This window comes from Arachis ipaensis, chromosome B5 (assembly GCF_059453495.1).
Source record: "Arachis ipaensis isolate K30076 ecotype BB chromosome B5, ASM5945349v1, whole genome shotgun sequence".
Classification (NCBI taxonomy): Eukaryota; Viridiplantae; Streptophyta; class Magnoliopsida; order Fabales; family Fabaceae; genus Arachis; species Arachis ipaensis.
Genome location: NC_142440.1, coordinates 86,928,877 through 86,936,572, shown reverse-complemented (window position 1 = coordinate 86,936,572; position 7,696 = coordinate 86,928,877). Strand labels below are relative to the sequence as shown.

Genomic DNA, 7,696 nt, shown 5'->3' with positions numbered 1-7,696 from the left:
TCTTTTTCTTTCTTTTTTTCTTTATTTTTTTCGCATTTTTTCTCTTTTTTTCGCAAGCTTTGTCTATTCACTGCTTTTTCTTGCTTCAAGAATCAATTTTATGATTTTTTAGATTATCAATAACATTTCTCCTTTTCCATTATTCTTTCAAGAGCCAACAAGTTTAACATTCATAAACAACAAATTCAAAAATATGCACTGTTCAAGCATTCATTCAGAAAAAAAAAGTATTGCCACCACATTAAAATAATTAAAATAATTTCAAGATAAAATTCAAAATTCATGTACTCCTTGTTCTTTTGTAGTTAAAAACATTTTTCATTTAAAAAAGGTGAAGGATTTATAGGACATTCATAGATTTAAGACATAGACACTAGACATCATGTAATAAAGACACAAACATAGACAAAACATAAAGCATAAATTTCGAAAAACAGAAAATTAAGAACAAGGAAATTAAAGAACGGGTCCACCTTAGTGATGGCGGCTAGTTCTTCCTCTTGAAGATCTTATGGAATGCTTTAGCTCCTCTATGTCTCTTCCTTGCATTTGTTGTTCTTCCCTCATGGTTCTTTGGTCCTCTCTGATTTCATTAAGGATAATGGAGTGCTCTTGGTGCTCCATCCTTAGTTGCCCCATGTTAGAACTCAGTTCTCTTTAGGAGGTGTTGATTTGCTCCCAATAGTTTTGTGGAGTAAAGTACATCCCTTGAGGTATCTCAGGGATTTCTTGATGAGGAATTTCCTCATGCTCTTGTTGAGGTCCATGAGTGGGCTCTCTTGTTTGCTCCATCCTTTTCTTAGTGATGGGCTTGTCCTCTTCAATGAGGATGTCTTCCTCTATGACAATTTCAGCTGAATTGCATAGGGTACAGATGAGATGAGGGAAGGCTAACCTTGCCAAAGTAGAGGGCTTGTCCGCCACTTTGTAGAGTTCTAGGGATATGATCTCATGAACTTCTACTTCCTCTCTAATCATGATACTATGGATCATGACAGCCCGGTCCACGGTAACTTCAGACCGGTTGCTAGTAGGAATGATAGAGCGTTGGATGAACTCCAACCATCCCCTAGCCACGGGCTTGAGGTCAAGCCTTCTTAATTGAACCGGCTTGCCTCTTGAGTCTCTTCCATTGAGCTCCTTCCACACAGATGTCCATGAGGACTTGGTCCATCCTTTGATCAAAGTTGACCCTTCTAGTGAAAGGATGAGGATCTCCTCTCATCATTGGCAAGTTAAATGCCAACCTTATATTTTCCGGACTAAAATACAAGTAATTCCCCCAAGCCATTATGATCCAATTCTTTGGGTTTGAGTTCATACTTTGGTCATGGTTCCTAGTGATCCATGCATTATCATAGAACTCTTGAACCATTAAGATTTTGACTTGTTGGATTGGGTTGGTGAGAGTTTTCCAACTTCTTCTTTGAATCTCATGTCGGATCTCTGGATATTCACTCTTTTTGAGCTTGAAGGGGACCTCGGGGATCACCTTCTTCTTGGCCACAACTTCATAGAAGTGGTCTTGATGGACCTTTGAGATGAATCTCTCCATCTCTCATGACTCGGAGGTGGAAGCAATTGCCTTTCCTTTCCTCTTTCTAGAAGTTTCTCCGGTCTTAGGTGCCATTGATGGTTATGGAAAAATGAAAAGCAAGGCTTTTTCCACACTAAACTTAAAAGGTTTGCTCGTCCTCGAGCAAAAGAAGAAAGAAAGGAGTAGAAGAAGAAGAAATGATGGAGATAGAGGGGGGGTGATAGTTTCGGTCAAGTGGGGAAGAAGTGTTTGTGAGGTGTGAAAGTGAAGGTAGTGAGGATGGGTATTTATAGGGTAGGAGAGAGAGGGAATCCGTGTGAGAATGGGTGGGTTAGGGAGGGAAATGGTTTGAATTTGAATGGTGAGGTATGTGAGGTTTATGATGGATGGATGTGAGTGGTAAAGAGAATACGGGAAAGAAGGTAGGATTTGATAGGTGAAGGGTATTTGGGGAAGAGTGTTATGGAAAGGTGTGAAGAGGAGAGAAGAAGAGGTGGGGTAGGTGGGGATCCTGTGGGGTCCACAGATCCTGAGGTGTCAAGGAATTTTGCTCCTTGCACCAATATGGCGTTCAAACGCCCTCTGTGTGCTAATTCTGGCATTAAACGCCAGCTCTGCTACCCTTCCTGGCGTTAAACGCCAGTCTGCTGCCCCTTTCTAGCGTTTAACGCCAGCCAGACACCCTTTTCTGGTGTTAAACGCCAATCTGTCTGCCATTTTTGGTGTTTAACGCCAGCCAGATGCCAGACACCCCTTTCTGGCATTAAACGCCCAGAGTGCTGCCCATTCTGGCATTTAACGCCCAGAATGCTGCCAGGTTGGGTGTTAAACACCCATTCTGCTATCCTTACTGGCGTTTAAACGCCAGAAGCCTGTCCTCCAGGGTGTTCTATTTTTTATGCTATTTTTTATTTTACTTTAATTCTGCAGCTATTTTTATGACTTCACATGATCATCTACCTAAAGAAAACATAGAATAACAATGGAATATAATTAAATATAATTAAGTAATATTGGGTTGCCTCCCAACAAGCGCTTCTTTAATGTCAATAGCTTGACAGCGAGCTCTTAGAGAGCTTCACAGAGACTCAGAGCTTGATGATGGCCTCCCTACACCAAACTTAGAAGTTGAGTGTGGGGGCTCTGTTTGACTCTGTACTAAGAGAAGCCTTTGATGCTTCCTCTCTATGGTTACAGAAGAAGATCCTTGAGCCTTAAACACAAGGTAGTCCTCATTCAATTGAAGGACTAACTCTCCTCTGTCCACATCAATCATAGCTCTTGCTGTGGCTAGGAAGGGTCTTCCAAGGATGATGGATTCATCTTCATCCTTCCCAGTGTCTAGGATTATGAAGTCAGCAGGGATGTAAAAGCCTTCAACCTTCACTAAGACATCCTCTACAAGTCCATAAGCTTGTTTCCTTGAATTGTCTGCTATCTTTAGTGAGATTCTTCCAGCTTGTACCTCAAAGATACCTAGTTTCTCCATTACAGAGAGTGGCATGAGGTTTATACTTGAACCAAGGTCACACAAAGCCTTCTTAAAGGTCATGGTGCCAATGATGCAAGGTATTAAGAACTTTTTGGGATCCGGTTTCTTCTGAGGTAATTTCTGTTAAACCAATGCATTCAGTTCCTTAATGAGCAATGGAGGTTCATCCTCCCAAGTCTCATTACCAAATAACATGGCATTCAGCTTCATGATTGCTCCTAAATATTGAGCAACTTGCTCTTCAACAATATATTCATCATCTTCAGAGGAAGAATACTCATCAGAGCTCATGAATAGCAATAGTAAGTTCAATGGAATCTCTATGGTCTCTGTATGAGCCTCAGATTCCTTTGGTTCCTCATTAGGGAACTCCTTGGTGGCCAGTGAACGTCTATTGAGGTTTTCCTCACTGGAATTCACTGCCTTTCCCTCCTCTACAGGTTCGGCCATGTTGGACGTGTTTATGGCCTTGCACTCTCTCTTTGGATTCTCTTCTGTATTGCTTGGGAGAGTACTAGGAGGGGTTTCAGTAACTCTTTTACTCAGTTGACCCACTTGTGCCTCCAAATTTCTAATGGAGGACCTTGTTTCAGTCATGAAACTGAGAGTGGTCTTAGATAGATCAGAGACTATGGTTGCTAAGTCAGAGTGGCTCTGTTTGAATTCTCTGTCTATTGCTCAGAAGATGATAGAAAAGGCTTGCTATTGCTAAACCTATTTCTCCCACCATTATTATTGAAGCCTTGATTAGGCTTCTGTTGATCCTTCCATGAGAAATTAGGTTGATTCCTCCATGAAGGATTATAGGTGTTTCCATAGGATTCTCCCATGCAATTCACCTCTTCCATTGCAGGATTCTCAGGGTCATAAGCTTCTCCTTCATGGGAGGCTTCTTTAGTACTGCCTGATGCAGCTTCCATTTCAGTCAGACTCTGAGAAATCATATTGACTTGATGAGACAATATTTTATTCTGAGCCAATATGGCATTCAGAGTATCAATCTCAAGAACTCCTTTCTTCTGAGTTGTCGCATTATTCACAGGATTTCTTTCAAAAGTGTACATGAACTGGTTATTTGCAACCATCTCAATGAGTTCCTGGGCTTCTGCAGGCATCTTCTTCAGATGAAGAGATCCATCAGCAGAGTGATCCAATGACATTTTAGACAATTCAGACGGACCATCATAGAATATACATAAGATACTCCATTCTGAAAGCATGTCAGAAGGACACCTTTTGATCAATTGCTTGTATCTTTCCCAAGCTTCATAGAGGGATTCGCCTTCCTTCTGTCTGAAGGTTTGGACTTCCACTCTAAGCTTGCTCAACTTTTGAGGTGAAAAGAATTTGGCCAAGAAAGTATTGGCCAACTTTTCCTAAGAGTTCAGGCTTTCTTTAGGTTGTGAGTCCAACCATATCCTAGCTCTGTCTCTTACAGCAAAGGGGAAAAGCATAAGTTTGTAGACCTCAGGATTGACTCTATTGGTCTTAACAGTGTCACAGATTTGCAAGAATTCAGCTAAGAACTGATGAGGATCTTCCAATGGAAGTCCATGAAACTTGCAATTCTGCTGCATTAGAGAAACTAATTGAGGCTTAAGCTCAAAGTTGTTTACTCCAACTGCAGGAATTGAGATGCTTCTTCCATAGAAGTTAGAAGTTGGTGCAGTAAAGTCACCAAGCATCTTCCTTGCATCTCCACCATTGTTGTTATTTTCGGCTGCCATCTCTACTTCTTTTTCGAAAATTTCTGTTAGGTCCTCTCCAGAGTTTTGTGCTTTAGCTTCTCTTAGCTTCCTCTTCAGAGTCCTTTCAGGTTCAAGATCAGCTTCAACAAGAATATTCTTATCCTTGTTCCTACTCATATGAAAAAGAAGAGAACAGAAAAGAAGAGGAATCTGCTATGTCACAGTATAGAGATTCCTTTGTGTGAGTAGAAGAATAAATGAATAGAATGAAGAAGGGAGAAGAAGAATTCGAACACATAGAGAGGGAGGGGGTTCAAATTTTAAGAAGAAAAGAAGTGTTAGTAAATAAAATAAATAGAAAGAGATGAGAAAGAGAAGAGTATTCGAAAGTTAATTTAAAAGAAAAGAAAAATATTTTTGTTTTTATTTTAATTATTAGTTAGAATTCGAATTTAAGAAGGAAAATAAAATAAAATTAGAATTTAAAACAATTAGTTAATAAAAAAGAATTTTGAAAAAGTGGTTAGTGATTTTCGAAAATAAGAGAGAGAAAGGTAGTTAGGTGGTTTTGAAAAAAGATAAGAAATAGTAAGACAAACAAAAAGTCAAGTAGTTAATTGAAAAAGATTTGAAAATTAATTTTGAAAAGATAAGAAGTTAGAGAAGGATTTTGAAATTAAATTTTGAAAAAGATATGATTGAAATCTATTTTGAAAAAGATTTGAAAAGGAAATTAAAGAGATTTGATTTTTGAAATTAAAGTTGATTACTTGACTAACAAGAAACTAAAAGATATGATTCTAGAATTTAAAGATTGATCCTTTCTTAATAGGCAAGTAACAACTTGAAAATTTTTTTGAATCTAAGCATTAAATGTTAGAAATAATTTCGAAAATATGAAATAAAAATAAGAAAAGATTTTGAAAATCAATTTTAAAATTTACGAAAAACATGAAAGAAAAATGAAAAATATTTGATTTTTGAAAAAGATTTGAAAATATAGAATTTTTAAATTTAAATTTTGACTTGACTAACAAGAAACAACTAATTTTTAAAATTTTTGACCAAATCAATTCAAATTTTCGAAAATTATGAGCAAAATAAGGGAAAGATATTATTTTTTATTTTTGAATTTTTAATGAGGAGAGAGAAAAACAACTATATGACACAAAACATAAGAAATTAAAATCAAAACAACTAATGCATGCAAGAACACTTTGAATGTCAATATGAACACCAAGAACACTTTGAAGGTCAAGATGAACATCAAGAACATATTTTTGAAAATTTTTAAGAAAAGAAAGACATGCAAGACACCAAACTTAAAAAACTTTTAAACTTTAGACACTAATAATTCAAAAATGTACAAGAAAAACAAGAAAAGACACTAAACAAAAAAATTCAAAAATCAAACAAGAAGAATCATCAAGAACAACTTGAAGATCAATGAAGAACAAAATGCATATATTTTTGAAAATTAAAAGAATGCAATTGACACCAAACTTAAAATTTGACACAAGACTCAAACAAGAAACACAAAATTTTTTGTTTTTATGATTTTATTAATTTTTTTTGTATTTTTCGAAAATTATTTTGGAAACAGAAAATAAAGGGATACAAAATTTTTAATAAGAATTCCAGGAATCATGCAATGTTAGTCTAAAGCTTCGGTCCAAAAGATTAGACATGGCCAATGGCCAGCCAAACTTTAAGTGAAAGCTACGGTCCAAAAGATTAGACATGGCCAAATAACCAGCCAAGCTTTAGCATAAAACATACAAGCATGTCAATGAGAAGTGGAAGCCTCAGTCCAAAAGATTAGACATGGCTAAACAGCCAGCCAGGCTTCAACATATCTTATGAAACTCTAGAATTCGTTCTTAAAAATTCTAAAGAACACATTTTTTTTTGAATTTTTTTTTTCGAAAATAAGATTAAAAATCTTAAACATAAAATAAAATTACCTAATCTAAGCAACAAGATGAACCGTCAGTTGTCCAAACTCAAACAATCCCCGGCAACAGTGCCAAAAACTTGGTGCACGGAAATCGTGATTCACACTTTTCACATCTCCGCACAACTAACCAGCAAATTCACTGGGTCATCCAAGTAATAAACCTTACGTGAGTAAGGGTCGATCCCACGGAGATTGTCGGCTTGAAGCAAGCTATGGTCATCTTGTAAATCTTAGTTAGGCGGATTTAAATGGTTATGGGGTTTTGATAATTAAAATATAAATAAAACATAAAATAAAATAAAGTTACTTATGTAATTCATTGGTGGGAATTTTAGATAAGTGTATGGAGATGCTTTATTGCTTCTGAACCTCTGCTTTCCTATTTCCTTCTTCCAACCATGCGTTACTTCCTTCCATGGCAAGCTGTAAGATCCTCTCAGTGAAAATGGTCCTCTATGGTTTCTGCACAGCTAATCAACTGTCGAATTTCTCGTCTCAGATGAAAAATACTAGGTACAGCTACCGCATGGCTAATCATCTGTCGGTTCCCGCTAGCGTCGGAATAGGATCCATTGATCCTTTTGCACACTGTCACTTGCTCCTAGCATTCGCAGGTTTGAAGCTCGTCACAGTCATTCCTTCCCGGATCCTACTCGGAATAACACAGACAGGGTTTAGACTTTTCAGATCCCAGGAATGCTGCCAATAATTCTAGCCTATACCACAAATATACTAATCTCACGGACTCGGTCCGTGTATTAGATATCCAAGAGAATATACTCTGGCTTTCGTCCAATTACTACATTGAATATCATGTAGACCGCTTTGTGGTTGTCAGGCACGCGGATCTTGGTTAAGCGAGTAACGAAGATTGGGTGATTGTCACGGGTCACCCCTTCATTTTGACTTAACTGAATTAAGTACAAGAGTATATCTTGGAGAAGAAGTAGGCGTGAATTGAATAGAAAACAGTAGTAATTGCATTAATTCATGACGAACAGCAGAGCTCCACACCTTAATCT

General features: G+C 37.4%; 1 non-coding gene across 1 annotated transcript; it reads left to right on the top strand.

Moving 5' to 3' along the window:
• Positions 1 to 4,243: 4,243 nt before the first annotated feature.
• On the top strand, positions 4,244 to 4,351 carry LOC148564864 (small nucleolar RNA R71). The gene has a single exon (XR_015884870.1). It is a non-coding gene; the product is annotated as a small nucleolar RNA R71 (small nucleolar RNA).
• The last annotated feature ends 3,345 nt before the right edge of the window (positions 4,352 to 7,696 follow it).